The sequence below is a fragment of the Lissotriton helveticus genome, chromosome 1_2 (assembly GCF_964261635.1).
Source record: "Lissotriton helveticus chromosome 1_2, aLisHel1.1, whole genome shotgun sequence".
NCBI classification, from domain to species: Eukaryota; Metazoa; Chordata; class Amphibia; order Caudata; family Salamandridae; genus Lissotriton; species Lissotriton helveticus.
Window position 1 is genome coordinate 327,807,827 of NC_136058.1, and position 16,546 is coordinate 327,824,372.

General features: G+C 42.5%; 2 non-coding genes across 2 annotated transcripts; both read left to right on the top strand.

Annotated features, from left to right (window-relative positions):
- The first annotated feature begins 293 nt into the window (after positions 1-293).
- On the top strand, positions 294-365 carry TRNAC-GCA (transfer RNA cysteine (anticodon GCA)). Its single transcript has one exon. It is a non-coding gene; the product is annotated as a tRNA-Cys (tRNA).
- Positions 366-1,375: 1,010 nt separating this feature from the next.
- On the top strand, positions 1,376-1,447 carry TRNAC-GCA (transfer RNA cysteine (anticodon GCA)). The gene has a single exon. It is a non-coding gene; the product is annotated as a tRNA-Cys (tRNA).
- The last annotated feature ends 15,099 nt before the right edge of the window (positions 1,448-16,546 follow it).

Here is a 16,546-nt window from a genome sequence, read left to right on the forward strand (position 1 = left end):
TCCTCAAATGATAAGGTGTCCCGTAAAAACCTCTTCCCCTTTAAGAATTTTTCAAAACAATCATTGTATGTAGAGGCATTGGTCCTATGTACCACTGCCTATTCAAATAAAATAACAATGAAACAAATAAATCTGTTTTTTAAATGATCCGGTTTTCCTTTAATAAATAATATTAAGGACTACTTCTCCTGTTCCACAGTTTCAAGGTTGTACTTTCCAGCACAACTTAGTATGATCCTCACACTCTTTCATGATGTACTGATATTTTGTCATTCTGATTTTACTGATAAGCTGGGGATATAGCTCAGTGGTAGAGCATTTGACTGCAGATCAAGAGGTCCCTGGTTCAAGTCCAGGTGTCCCCTCACCCTATTTTGATTCTCTTGTTTGTAATTGGGACTTTTCATCAATTCCATTTGGATCATCTTTGACAGAGTCAGTGTTCCCTTGGTTATTGCACTTTAATAGCATTTCAGTGTTTCCTGCTCAAAACCTGTGAGTAAATGGACTTTTTAACACTCGGCTTGGTATTCCCTTTGGGAAATTTTTGAAACATCATTGATCAATTTTGGAATTCGGCTCTTCCTTTCACAGCACTAAACAAAGGGAATGAACTATGAAACCAATTGACAACTTTGTTATACTGTTTGGTGCTTTCTTGTATTGCACTGAAGAAATGGCGTATACAACTTGGCAGCGAAGCAGTCAATCTATTTCTCATTTTACCTGTGTCTACAGTCTTACATATATTCCACCTCTTCTCTGTGCATGCAAAGTATGTGTTTGTTTGAAGCACTTCATTTTTGTGCAACGTAGGAACTATTTAATTTCTCCTTAAAAGCTCTGCCTACGTGCAAGATGTACGAACTATCATTGCAGTTGCAAGAAGGCTGGTCTGAAGAATCAGGCCATTTGCAAACGCAAAATGGCTTTTTCTGATGTATTAAATGGAAGGTATTCGAAAGGGGTGTTTGGGTGTACCTTCCAAATACCGAATTGTAGTGGTACGTGGAAATGTTTTTCCACCATAATATGGCCCAAAACAATCATACTTCATGACCATCTCAGTGATTGTGGTAACCAATCCTCAAATGATAAGGTGTCCCGTAAAAACCTCTTCCCCTTTCAGAATGTTTCAAAACAATCATTGTATGTAGAGGCATTGGTCCTATGTACCACTGCCTATTCAAATAAAATAACAATGAAACAAATATCTGTTTTTTAAATGATCCAGTTTTCCTTTAATAAATAATATTAAGGACTATTTCTCCTGTTCCACAGTTTCAAGGTTGTACTTTCTGGCACAACTTAGTATGATCCTCACACTCTTTCATGATGTACTGATATTTTGTCAATCTGATTTTACTGAAAAACCGGGGATATAGCTCAGTGGTAGAGCATTTGACTGCAGATCAAGAGGTCCCTGGTTCAAATCCGGGTGTCCCCTCACCCTATTTTGATTCTGTTGTTTGTAATTTGGACTTTTCATCAATTCCATTTGGATCATCTTTGACAGAGTCAGTGTTCCCTTGGATATTGCACTTTAATAGCATTTCAGACTTTCCTGCTCAAAACCTGTGAGTAAATGCAGTTTTTAACACTCGGCTTGTTATACCCATTGGGAAATTTCTGAAACATCATTGATCAATTTTGGAATCCGGCTCTTCCTTTCACAGCACTAAACAAAGGGAATGGACTATGAAACCAATTGACAACTTTGTTATACTGTTTGGTGCTTTCTTGTATTGCACTGAAGAAATGGCGTAGAATACCGGGCAGCGAAGCAGTCAATCTATTTCTCATTTCACCTGTGTCTTCAGTCTTATATATATTCCACCTCTTCTCTGTGCATGCAAAGTATGTGTTTGTTTGAAGCACTTCATTTTAGTGCAACCTAGGAACTATTTAATTTCTCCTTAAAACTTCTGCCTACGTGCAAGATGTACGAACTATCATTGCAGTTGCAAGAAGGCTGGTCTGAAGAATCAGGCCATTTGCAAACGCAAAATGGCTTTTTCTGATGTATTAAATGGAAGGTATTCGAAAGGGGTGTTTGGGTGTACCTTTCAAATACCGAATTGTAGTGGTACGTAGAAATGTTTTTTCACCATAATTTGGCCCAAAACAATCATACTTCATCACCATCTCAGTGATTGTGGTAACCAATCCTCAAATGATAAGGTGTCCCGTAAAAACCTCTTTCCCTTTAAGAATGTTTTGAAAACAATCATTGTATGTAGAGGCATTGGTCCTATGCACCACTGCCTATTCAAATAAAATAACAATGAAATAAATAAATCTGTTTTTTAAATGATCCAGTTTTTCTTTAATAAATAATATTAAGGACTACTTCTCCTGTTCCACAGTTTCAAGGTTATACTTTCCAGCACAACTTAGTATGATCCTCACACTCTTTCATGATGTACTGATATTTTGTCATTCTGACTATACTGAAAAGCTGGGGATATAGCTCAGTGGTAGAGCATTTTACTGCAGATCAAGAGGTCCCTGGTTCAAATCCATGTGTCCCCTCACCCTATTATGATTCTGTTGTTTGTAATTGGGACTTTTCATCAATTCCATTTGGATCATCTTTGACAGAGTCAGTGTTCCCTTGGATATTGCACTTTAATAGCATTTCAGTGTTTCCTGCTCAAAACCTGTGAGTAAATGCAGTTTTTAACACTCGGCTTGTTATTCCCTTTGGGAAATTTCTGAAACATCATTGATCAATTTTGGAATTCTGCACTTCCTTTCACAGCACTAAACAAAGGGAATGGACTATGAAACCAATTGACAACTATGTTATACTGTTTGGTGCTTTCTTGTATTGCACTGAAGAAATGGCGTATAAAACTTGGCAGCGAAGCAGTCAATCTATTTCTCATTTCATCTGTGCCTTCAGTCTTACATATATTCCACCTCTTCTCTGTGCATGCAAAGTATGTGTTTGTTTGAAGCACTTCATTTTTGTGCAAAGTAGGAACTATTTAATTTCTCCTTATAAGCTCTGCCTACGTGCAAGATGTACGAACTATCATTGCAGTTGCAAGAAGGCTGGTCTGAAGACTCAGGCCATTTGCAAACGCAAAATGGCTTTTTATGATGTATTAAATGGAAGGTATTCGAAAGGGGTGTTTGGGTGTATCTTCCAAATACCGAATTGTAGTGGTACGTAGAAATGTTTTTCCACCATAATTTGGCCCAAAACAATCATACTTCATCACCATCCCAGTGATTGCGGTAATCAATCCTCAAATGATAAGGTGTCCCGTAAAAACCTCTTCCCCTTTAAGAATGTTTCAAAACAATTGTTGTATGTAGAGGCATTGGTCCTATGTACCACTGCCTATTCAAATAAAATAACAATGAAACAAATAAATCTGTTTTTTAAATGATCCAGTTTTCCTTTAATAAATAATATTAAGGACTACTTCTCCTGTTCCACAGTTTCAAGGTTGTACTTTCTGGCACAACTTAGTATGATCCTCACACTCTTTCATGATGTACTGATATTTTGTCATTCTGATTTTACTGAAAAGCTCGGGATATAGCTCAGTGGTAGAGCATTTGACTGCAGATCAAGAGGTCCCTGGTTCAAATCCGGGTGTCCCTTTACCCTATTTTGATTCTGTTGTTTGTAATTAGGACTTTTCATCAATTCCATTTGGATCATCTTTGACAGAGTCAGTGTTCCCTTGGATACTGCACTTTAATAGCATTTCAGTGTTTCCTGCTCAAAACCTGTGAGTGATGCAGTTTTTAACACTCGGGTTGTTATTTCCTTTGGGAAATTTCTGAAACATCATTGATCAATTTTGGAATTCGGCTCTTCCTTTCACAGCACTAAACAAAGGGAATGGACTATGAAACCAATTGACAACTTTGTTATACTGTTTGGTGCTTTCTTGTATTGCACTGAAGTAATGGCGTATAAAACTTGGCAGCGAAGCAGTCAATCTATTTCTCATTTCACCTGTGTCTTAAGTCTTACATATATTCCACCTCTTCTCTGTGCATGCAGAGTATGTGTTTGTTTGAAGCACTTCATTTTTGTGCAACGTAGGAACTATTTAATTTCTCCTTAAAAGCTCTGCCTACGTGCAAGATGTACGAACTATCATTGCAGTTGCAAGAAGGCTGGTCTGAAGAATCAGGCCATTTGCAAACGCAAAATGGCTTTTTCTGATGTATTAAATGGAAGGTATTCGAAAGGGGTGCTTGGGTGTACCTTCCAAATACCGAATTGTAGTGGTACGTAGAAATGTTTTTCCACCATAATTTTGCCCAAAACAATCATACTTCATCACCATCTCCGTGATTGTGGTAACCAATCCTCAAATAATAAGGTGTCCCGTAAAAACCTCTTCCCCTTTAAGAATGTTTCAAAACAATCATTGTATGTAGAGGCATTGGTCCTATGTACCACTGCCTATTCAAATAAAATAACAATGAAACAAATAAATCTGTTTTTTAAATGATCCTTTAATAAATAATATTAAGGACTACTTCTCCTGTTCCACAGTTTCAAGGTTGTACTTTCTGGCACAACTTAGTATGATCTTCACACTCTTTCATGATGTACTGATATTTTGTCATTCTGGTTTTTCTGAAAAGCTGGGGATATAGCTCAGTGGTAGAGCATTTGACTGCAGATCAAGAGGTCCCTTGTTCAAATCCAGGTGTCCCCTCACCCTATTTTGATTCTGTTATTTGTAATTGGGACTTTTCATCAATTCCATTTGGATCATCTTTGACAGAGTCAGTGTTCCCTTGGATATTGCACTTTAATAGCATTACAGTGTTTCCTGCTCAAAACCTGTGAGTAAATGCATTTTTTACACTGGGCTTGGTATTCCCTTTGGGAACTTTCTGAAACAACATTGATCAATTTTGGAATTTGGCTCTTCCTTTCACAGCACTAAACAAAGGGAATGGACTATGAAACCAATTGACAACTTTGTTACACTGTTTGGTGCTTTCTTGTATTGCACTGAAGAAATGGCGTAGAATACTGGGCAGCGAAGCAGTCAATCTATTTCTCATTTCACCTGTGTCTTCAGTCTTACATATATTCCACCTCTTCTCTGTGCATGCAAAGTATGTGTTTGTTTGAAGCACTTCATTTTTGTGCAACGTAGGAACTATTTAATTTCTCCTTAAAACTTCTGCCTACGTGCAAGATGTACGAACTATCATTGCAGTTGCAAGAAGGCTGGTCTGAAGAATCAGGCCATTTGCAAACGCAAAATGGCTTTTACTGATGTATTAAATGGTAGGTATTCGAAAGGGGTGTTTGGCTGTACCTTTCAAATACCGAATTGTAGTGGTACGTAGAAATGTTTTTCCACCATAATTTGGCCCAAAACAATCATACTTCATCACCATCTCAGTGATTGTGGTAACCAATCCTCAAATGATAAGGTGTCCCGTAAAAACCTCTTCCCCTTTAAGAATGTTTTCAAAACAATCATTGTATGTAGAGGCGTTGGTCCTATGTACCACTGCCTATTCAAATAAAATACCAATGAAATAAATAAATCTGTTTTTTAAATGATCCCGTTTTTCTTTAATAAATAATATTAAGGACTACTTCTCCTGTTCCACAGTTTCAAGGTTGTACTTTCCAGCACAACTTAGTATGATCCTCACACTCTTTCATGATGTACTGATATTTTGTCATTCTGATTATACTGAAAAGCTGGGGATATAGCTCAGTGGTAGAGCATTTGACAGCAGATCAAGAGTTCCCTGGTTCAAATCTGGGTGTTCCTCACCCTATTTTGATTCTGTTCTTTGTAATTGGGACTTTTCATCAATTCCATTTGAATCATCTTTGACAGAGTCAGTTTTCCCTTGGATATTGCACTTTAATAGCATTCCAGTGTTTCCTGCTCAAAGCCTGTGAGTAAATGCAGTTTTTAACTCTCGGCTTGGTATTCCCTTTGGGAAACTTCTGAAACATCATTGATCAATTTTGGAATTCGGCACTTCCTTTCACAGCACTAAACAAAGGGAATGGACTACGAAACCAATTGACAACTTTGTTATACTGTTTGGTGCTTTCTTGTATTGGACTGAAGAAATGGCGTATAAAACTTGGCAGCGAAGCTGTCAATCTATTTCTCATTTCACCTGTGTCTTCAGTCTTACATATATTCCACCTCTTCTCTGTGCATGCAAAGTATGTGTTTGTTTGAAGCACTTCATTTTTGTGCAACGTAGGAACTATTTAATTTCTCCTTAAAAACTGTGCCTACGTGCAAGATGTACGAACTATCATTTCAGTTGCAAGAAGGCTGGCCTGAAGAATCAGGCCATTTGCAAACGCAAAATGACTTTTTCTGATGTATTAAATGGAAGGTATTCGAAAGGGGTGTTTGGGTGTACCTTCCAAATACCGAATTGTAGTGGTACGTAGAAATGTTTTTCCACCATAATTTGGCCCAAAACAATCATACTTCATCATCATCTCTGTGATTGTGGTAACCAATCCTCAAATGATAAGGTGTCCCGTAAAAACCTCTTCCCCTTTAAGAATGTTTCAAAACAATCATTGTATGTAGAGGCATTGGTCCTATGTACCACTGCCTATTCAAATAAAATAACAATGAAACAAATAAATCTGGTTTTTAAATGATCCAGTTTTCCTTTAATAAATAATATTAAGGACTACTTCTCCTGTTCCACAGTTTCAAGGTTGTACTTTCTGGAACAACTTACTATGATCCTCACACTCTTTCATGATGTACTGATATTTTATCATTCTGATTTTACTGCAAAGCTGGGGATATAGCTCAGTGGTAGAGTATTTGACTGCAGATCAAGAGGTCCCTGGTTCAAATCCGGGAGTCCCCTCACCCTATTTTGATTCTGTTGTTTGTAATTGGGACTTTTCATCAATTCCATTTGGATCATCTTTGACAGAGTCAGTGTTCCCTTGGATATTGCACTTTAATAGCATTTCAGTGTTTCCTGCTCAAAGCCTGTGAGTAAATGCAGTTTTTAACACTCGGCTTGGTATTCCCTTTGGGAAATTTCTGAAACATCATTGATCAATTTTGGAATTCGGCTCTTCCTTTCACAGCACTAAACAAAGGGAATGGACTATGAAACGAATTGACAACTTTGTTATACTGTTTGGTGCTTTCTTGTATTGCATTGATGAAATGGCGTATAAAACGTGGCAGCGAAGCAGTCAATCTTTTTCTCATTTCACCTGTGTCTTCAGTCTTACATATATTCCACCTCTTCTCTGTGCATGCAAAGTATGTGTTTGTTTGAAGCACTTCATTTTTGTGCAACGTAGGAACTATTTAATTTCTCCTTAAATGCTCTGCCTACGTGCAAGATGTATGAACTATCATTGTAGTTGCAAGAAGGCTGGTCTGAAGAATCAGGTCATTTGCAAACGCAAAATGGCTTTTTCTGATGTATTAAATGGAAGGTATTCGAAAGGGGTGTTTGGGTGTACCTTCCAAATACCGAATTGTAGTGGTACGTAGAAATGTTTTCCACCATAATTTGGCCCAAAACAATCATACTTTATCACCATCTCCATGATTGTTGTAACCAATCCTCAAATGATAAGGTGTCCCGTAAAAACCTCTTCCCCTTTAAGAATGTTTCAAAACAATCATTGTATGTAGAGTGTGAGAAGTTGGCCTGGTATATGATGCTCACTAGTTCTAGTGATCACCTTGTACCATGCCAAGCAACCCCCTTGGTGCAGGTTGTAAAGTCAACCTTATAGACAAGCTATCCTAGGGGTAGCATGGACTAAGCAGTCTTAGGCTAAACTCTGTAAAGGCATGTGAAGCAAGCTGTTTTACCATACACAATCCCTTGAATACCAAATGAAAGGACACCACACAGATATATATTGAAAATATATATAGATTTATTTCTCCAAATATCCCCTATACTCTTTATGAGCACAGAAGAAAATGCGTTAAAACGAAACACAGTTTAAATATACAAAAGTTGCACGAATATGGATGAGCCCTAGGGGCCACCTAAACCATATACAAAAATAGTGGTATAAGAACCACTATGGGGAAAGTGAAGAGGACTAGGGCCTGGGGAATCGCTGGAGCTGTTCGAGACTAGCAGTGATGTAGTCGGGAAAGGCCGGCGGGACTCGGGTGCAGTGCAGAAAGTGCACGCACGCACCAATGCAATGTCAATGGTGCGTAAAAGTTACAAAGTTAGTTATTAAGGAACCTTCCGAGTGACCTAGAAGGATGAAACTTTAGACACAGACACTAGAGGTGTGTACCAGTGTGGGAACACCGGCGGTGCTGAGTTACCTCACCCACAGGAAGCGGGTGCATAGGGTCGAAGTAGTGTCTGGTTTCGTCACGCCGGCCGATGGTGCTTGGAGCTGAAGATGCTGCAGGCGACTCGATGTGAAGAGTTCCGGTGGATCCAAGGGTGGATCTGAAGAGGTGAAGACCTGAAAGCATAGGGGACAATGTTCAAAGTCACTAGCCAGTGACTACCGTGGAACCAGGACGGAACCAGGCGATGTCGGGTGCAAACAGGTGATGTCGTGAAGATTGTCTCTGCAGCCACATGGACACCAAGAGGTCAAGGACATCCAGGAGTCGGTCACAAGCTGTCCCACATAGGCTCTCGCTGTTGGCGGTGTCGTCAACTTGATTGGAGCAAACAGGCCTTGGCTAAAGCAAGCCACGCAGGAAGTGATTCAAGCTTCTCACTCGGACCAGCAAGGTCAGAGCGGGTGCTCCTTTTTAGGGGAGCAAGGGCTAGTCTGGAGCAACCAGACCTGTGGTGTAGTTTGTCGTTTTCATTGCCAAGATGGCCGCTAGCCACGTGGCAAGTGGCCGGGTTGGTGCGTCCAGTGGCACAGTGCAAAAGGGCCCCACGCAGATCGTGGAGATGCTGGGGGGCTGATCTTCAGTGCAAGGGCTGCTCGAGGTTGGGGCTTCTCAAACCCCAAAGCACAGCGTCGAGGGTGCCTTGGATGCTGCGCAATCAGCTTCTCGGGGGTCTTTCAAGAGGTCCGGTCCCACGTCTCTCGGTGCCTCCACGGGTCCCTTCTTTGCAGGGACTGTGGATCGGGCTGTGAGAAGTCTGGGAGTCTGGGTCTTGTCAGGCTCTGGGCTTGGGCTCCGGCGGGAGGCGGCGGTAAAGCAGACGTCGAGTTGCTGGATGGTGCCTGTGTTCACAGGGTGGCCACTCCTAGGCCACAAGGGAGATGCTCTTCAGTCTTCTGTGCAGCAGAATGTCGAAGTCCAGTCGTCTTCTTAGTTTCAAGTTGATTCAGGATGATCTGAAGTCTCAGGACACAGCTCCCACTCTTATTCGAATCTGGGGGGCCGGATCACCTACTAGGTCCCTCCTCTGGGTGGGACAAGGAAGGGGAGTGGTTACACCCCCTTTCCTTTGTCCAGTTTCGTGCCAGGACTGGGGCTGGAATGCCCCAGCACCGGTTTGAACTGGCCTATGCACAGGGACACCTTGTGTGCCCCAGGCATGTCTGATTCTATTCAGCCCTGTCCTACCCAATACACAAAATCCTGTCTGGGGTGGTGCTAGCACCTCCCAAGGCAGGAAACCCAAGCTGCCCTCGCTGGAAGGACTCCCAGCAACAGGAGGTCAGACTTGTGTCTGTGGTGGCAGCATCCATTTTGTGATGCTAAGGCTCAGTTTAACTTTAACCGGGGTTCAGGTTAGGTACATGTCGAGTCCCTCTAGAAGGGTGGAATGCTACCCCCGTCACCAGAACTGGCGAGGGGGTAGTATTCCAATTCGTATGACACCTTACTCGACATGTTTTGATAAAGCCAAACCTAAGATAGCATTTAACCGCGAGGATTATAATGCACTTAAGAGTATATGGTATTGCAGTATCTGAAACAGCTAAAGGACATGGTTCCCAAAGCTGCAGACAGGCTCAGCTCATGCCAGAGCACCATCTCACCATCTCACCATCATATGTCCAAGCACTCTGCCTACAGGATTGATGAGGCCTTCCATAGGAGTGACTGATAGGAACATATGTGTCCATTTTAGGTTAGGTATAGGCATACTACACCTAAGTAAGGGGTGGTTACACCGACTTACCCCAGCTGAGTGATCAGCCAGTTGTGTCAAATATGGAGGCCAGGCCAGGGGTGGCACAATACGTGCTGCAACCCCTGGTAGGCCTTGGAAGCACCTATGCCCTGGGTACCTGGGTACACTGTTACAGGGGCCAATAAGGTGAACCAGTTCCAATTTCGTTATGCACTTAAAGTACATGGGTAATAATTTAGAGAGAGAACAGCAGGCTGTGGGTCTGATTAGCAGGCCCACAGCCACATTAAGTCATAAACCAGTGAAGCAAAAAGCAAAAATTTGGGGTGACCATAGGATAGCAGACCCTACTCTCCTACACAACCCCCCCAAACGCAGGGACATTAGACTAACCTTGACCTGTTGTGTCTTCATGTTCTAAGTGGAAGTACCTGGAGAGACCATCTGCATTACCATGGTCAGTCATTGGGCGGTGCTCCACTGTAAAGTCCATCCCCTGTAGGGAAATGGACCACCTGAGCAGTTTGGGGTTTTCACCCTTCATCTGATTAAGCCATAAGAGGGGCTTATGGTCGGTCTGAATCTTGAAGTGAGTGCCAAACAAGTATGGTCTCAACTTCTTCAGGGCCCACACCACAACAAAGGCCTCCCTCTCAATGGCTGACCAACGTTTCTCTCTGGGGGTCAGCCTTCTGCTAATGAAAGCAATGGGCTGGTCTTGACCATCTACATTAAGTTGTGAAAGCACAGCTCCCACTCCCAACTCAGAAGCATCTGTTTGGACAATAAACTTTCTTGAGTAGTCAGGACTTTTCAGGATAGGTGCAGAGCTCATGGCCTTCTTCAGGTCATCAAATGCCTTTTGACAGCTTACTGTCCACTGAACCTTTTTGGGCATCTTCTTGGATGTCAGATCATTAAGAGGAGTCACAATGGACTCATAGTTCTTAACAAACTTCCTGTAGTACCCAGTCAGGCCCAAGAAAGCTCTGACCTGAGTCTGGGTAGTTGGAGGAGTCCAGTCCTTTATGGTCTGAATCTTACTCTCCAGTGGTTGAACTTGGCCTCCACCCACAAGGTGGCCCAAGTATACAACCTTGCTCTGCCCTATCTGGCACTTGGTTGCCTTGATAGTGAGGCCTGCCTTTTGCAGAGCCTCTAGCACTTCCTTCAGGTGGACCAGGTGATCCTCCCAGGTGGAGCTAAAGACAGCAATATCGTCCAGATATGCTGCACAAAATTCATCCAACCCAGTGAGGACTTGATTCACCAACCGTTGGAAGGTGGCAGGCGCATTTTTCAAACCAAAGGGCATCACCACAAACTGATAATGCCCACTGGGGCTAGAAAATGCTGTCTTGGCTTTAGACTCCTCAGCTAACCTGATTTGCCAGTAGCCAGCTGTCAAGTCAAATGTGCTCAAATACTTGGCAGAAGCCAATTTGTCTATGAGCTCATCTGCCCTTGGAATTGGGTGTGCATCTGTCCTGGTGACAGCATTGAGTCCCCTGTAATCCACACAGAACCTCATCTCTCTCTTTCCATCTTTGGTGTGAGGTTTGGGGACCAGAACCACTGGGCTAGCCCAGGGGCTCTCTGAAGCTCAATGACACCTAATTCCAGCATCTTTTGTACCTCAGCCTTGATACTATCACCAGTGTCCACCACATGGGTACACCAGTTAGTCTGACTGGGTGTCAGGGAGAACATATGTCGGTATGACTGCAAAACCTGTCTGCAGTCAACACACACAGTCAACACACTGGCTCAGGACTGGCTATCCACACGAGGTCTTGGTTTCCACAAATGTGGGTTTTGCTCCATGTGCATTTGGGGCAAACATGGTACCAAGACTTTCGAAGGCCCTGATGGAGCCGTCTACAAAATTAGACACAACATCACGTGTTTGACTAAATTTGTGGTATACGTAATTGAATGCCAGTGTGGAAAAATCTATGTGGGCAGTACCATCAGGGCTTTCAAGGAAAGAATTTCCGAACATATAAGAGCCATACAGAGGAGAGACCCCAAATACCCTGTGGCTCTACACGTTGCTGAATGTCAACCATTGGTAGATGATATCAAAGTACGTGTTTTCGGCATAGATGTAATTCCCCTCGACATTAGAGGGGGCAACCGCGAATTGAAGCTCAGACGTAGGGAGGCGACCTGGATCATGCGTCTTAGATGCGTGGAACAGGGGCTCAACTACGATCCTGAGCTTCAATTCTTCTTAGGCGACTAGGCAGCCGTCTGGGGGACCCTTCTTCTACAGAGACCTACTGAAACTTTTAATGCATGATCAGCAAGGAACTCATAGTGTCAAATATAGACATTTCTAGAGATACCTACCATGTACTATAATATCAAAGAAGATAACTATTATGTATAGTATGTAAATACATGATCTCATTAGTGATTGTACCATGTGATATCTCTGACCAATACCTAGGTCCAATATTGTATTATGATCATAATGTCTAAGTAACCAATTGCAATATGTTTTGAACTTGTTGATTTAAATGTTATGTCCACTAATGAGAGGTGCGGGGGGGCACTTTCACACATAATTACTTAGGTCACTGAGCTTTACGAGTTTTGCCTCGATTGTGTCGTGGAACCCCAACACTCTCTTGCGCACCAACCACCTTCACGCGCCTCTAATCTATTACTATGCGAGCCTCCTCATTGTATGCAGGCCAAGACATCAAGAGTTCCTTTTTGAAACGTTTTTTTCGCTCATCCGAATCAAAACTACTTTTGCACAGAACTGAGTGCATATATTTTTTGATATATTCTCTGATGCACTCTGGCCATTCAAAGATGGCGAATCCTCTCGTCCTCAACACTGACAATGGGGACATCTTCGATCTCTACCTTTGTCTATAAAACAATCCCTCCCACCCGGTCACGTGTCCGTACAGAGAGACGGCAACCGGGAACTATAGGAGGAGGGATTCCATAACAGAGGTAAGCGGCAACTATCTCCCGTGATCACCCCCATTTGATGTGAAGCCCAGAGTACTGGGCTTTTAGAGCTAACCGCGCTCTTGTTTTCCCGTTTTTTAGCGCATCGCCCTGTTGAGAGACACACTCGTCTCGAGCCAGTCCAGTAATAGACGGATCCCCTCCCGGCTTATCTCCTGACACACCAGGAGTCAGGTATTTTCTTAATTCAGTCCTAGAGATCTCATCTCTTTCCAAGGAGCAACATGTCCTCATGTAAGAATACGCTATTATGCGTGTTAAATGTCCAATACATAACACACCAGGAGTCTAGTATTTTCTCCTTAACGGAAGGCTCTATAGACCCATAATTATTTCGAAAAGAAACAATGCAATATGTCCTTTTGTTAAACGTTGCGCTAACTCGCGCATTAATTTGACTCTTTTTCTGTATTCTTCTTTCTGTGATCCCCGTTTACACAGAGTGGATAAATACGAAGATTTTGGCCTTTCTTGAATACAGAATACCAAGTAATTAGTACCTTCCACGTGACTATCATAAAGGGACAGACCGTTTCTTTCTAGTCACATTTAGACTCGTGGTAAGAATACCGCACTTTTTGTTCGCCGTCTATTCAACTGAGTAGATGTCCTTTTTCCCCTACCTTAGAATGCTTCTTCTAATGATTCCTTTTTGCATATACTCTCTCCTCTAGTCTCTCTCCGGCAAGTACCGTCCAGTACTCGGATATTAGCCCAGACCTATTACCAAACACCACGAACGTATTATTCCTCAAGGTAAATAATCCATAATGGCGAGAGACAGTGACTTGTCCTATCCTATCCAATCACACGTTCTTAAGGGGCGCAATAACAGAACTCCCAGAGTACCCCTAAACAACACGGATAAAGACAACACCGGCCAACCACGTCATGTTACTGTTATGGTCCCTCACCCACACCTCCTCACACAGGCTCACTTAGTTTTATTCGGATTGATCCACAACTGCATGAACCCTCGAAATGCAAGATCTCTGTGTATGTGTTAAACACGATCACACACTAAAGCGTTATGTCACGAAATTTCATGTCTATGCACCACCACCCGAGGGCCAGCCTTTGAGTGACACATGTACTAATGTGTTGATGTCACCACTACACAACACTATCACGTGCGAACCCATACGTACGGCACCACTGCATGTTGGCTGCAGTTTGTCACCATTTGCAGTATTTAACAACGGCAGTACTGACTTGATGTATGTTATTCTTGTATCATCAGCCCTGAAGAGTCGTGTTGACTCAACTGTACACGACGAAACACGTGTCGGCTTTTCATTACATCTCTTGAGTCTGGAGAGAATAAATCATCTTCTTGCTGTATCAAGAACACACCAAAGATTCTGCTTCTGTTTCCTTATATATGTTTCAGTCATTGCACTGTTTGTGATACTTTGTTGTAGTAGCGAGAGCACACTTGTATATACATTGTTTAGTCCCTTGACTTTTTAGACGGTTAAGGGTGTTTTTCCGCCTGCTCTTTACGCACTACATGTCTGATTGTCAATCAATACCCTGTAACGTATATCCTAGGCAGTGCGCCAGAGTAATCTGATTTTCTAAAAACCCCACTGAAGTGTTTCTTGAGTTTGCAGATTGGGCGCCTCCACGTTACATTTTTGAACCACTAGACCTTATCTCAGGCTTCTTACTGTCCACCACACTATGGACAGGGCTAAAGCGGCAGCAGATCTTTTTGAGAATCTGGCCAAGGGCATGCCCACACACCAGGCATCAGCCACGGCAGGTCCTGCACGTATAGAGGGTTTAAGAGACAAGTTCTTCAAACTTGAAAAACTAAAGAAACAAGAAAACTCCCGTTGGTGGGACGGAGCAACTTTGAAACACTACCTGAAACTCAAACTAGTTCCTAGAGGACTACGGTCCAACATCTTCCCGACCTATGACGATCTAGACCGGGATCTCATGAGTAAATGGGAAGACTCTCTGAACCTAAACTCGATCACACTGATAGACATTCTCATTGAGAGTGCTGATCGGAAGACTGCCCTACAACAATCGGAAATCTCTGTGGTAGAACAAGAGATCAAAGATCTGAACAAACCTGAGGCCACTGTTAAAAATTACACCATTCTGGACGAAATTCTTTTGAAACACCAATCCGAAATCCAGAACAGAAAGGCACGTCAAATCAAAAGGGATGAGGCAGACTATAAAAATGGCAGGATATACACTTTTGATCGCAAGTATGACTCCTTAATCCCGAAACCTAAGGCAGGTTCACAAACCGGCAGGTCTACCATCACCAACTCTGCTAGTTCTAGCACCACCTCTCTGAGTTCTACTGGACTCAGCGACATAGAGAATGAAATTCTGGCCAATTCAGAACCTCATAATTCAACCTTTTTTTTAGAGATGCAACGAGTAAGGAGAGGCAACAGAACTCAGCCACCCAGGGCCGCTACAGACCCAGAACCCACAGGGGGAAACGTAGGGACAAGCGAGGAATATCGCAGGAAATTGAGGTCAGGCACACAGAGGAACCAACCACACTAGGTGATACAGTTCAAGTCATAAACCTTTCCTCATTTCCTCTAACGTCCGAGATGACATCCTTACTTGGCAGAGGTTTGAATTTCAATCCCTATTCCACCGGCGATATATGTCAAACCAAGATTGATATCTTCAAGTTCATACGCAATCTCAAACTCAAGAAACATTTTGCTGGATCACAAGATGTGCCGAAACAACCTAGACACATCCCTACTGTATTTGACAATGTACCTTTGACCATTAAAGATGTGCAAGCTACACACCTGCTTCTTTCTTTGACAGATAGGGAAGATAGCCCACTTGAAATGGAAAGACTCCTTGAAGAGTTGGATGTCGAGACCGATTACAGCATTACGAGTGGCCTTAAGAGTAGATCCAAATGGACTCCTACACTAGCAGGGGGCAACAATATTGACAAATTTTACAGACACGTCCTAGAGGATCTTAACAGCACTAACATTAAGAACCTTGACACGAAATTTAGATATAGAGACAATTTGACCAAGGGTGAACGGTCAGCACTCTCTATTCTTAGCGACAACCACAATATTATCATCAGGGAAGCGGACAAAGGGGGGAATGTGGTGGTCATGGATCTCAATGACTACAACAATGAGGTCCTTGGCCAACTGAGTGATGACTCTTGTTATGAGCGTATTGACTATAACCCTATGGGACCATTAACGACACTACTTAATGGACTCCTATTGAATTGGAAGCAATCTGGTCTACTTGATGACAATGAATATTTGTATCTTAAAGTCTTCAGACCCACATATCCGTGGCTGTATACCCTACCCAAAGTCCACAAGAACTTACCTTTCCCACCAGGCAGACCGATAGTATCGGGGATTGGGGGCCCCACTGAAAGAATCGCAGAGTATGTGGATCTTTTTCTGGGACCTCTAGTCAAGAACCTTCCATCTTTTATACAAGATTCTAAACACATACTGAACATCATGTCAGACCTGGAGTGGCAGCAAGG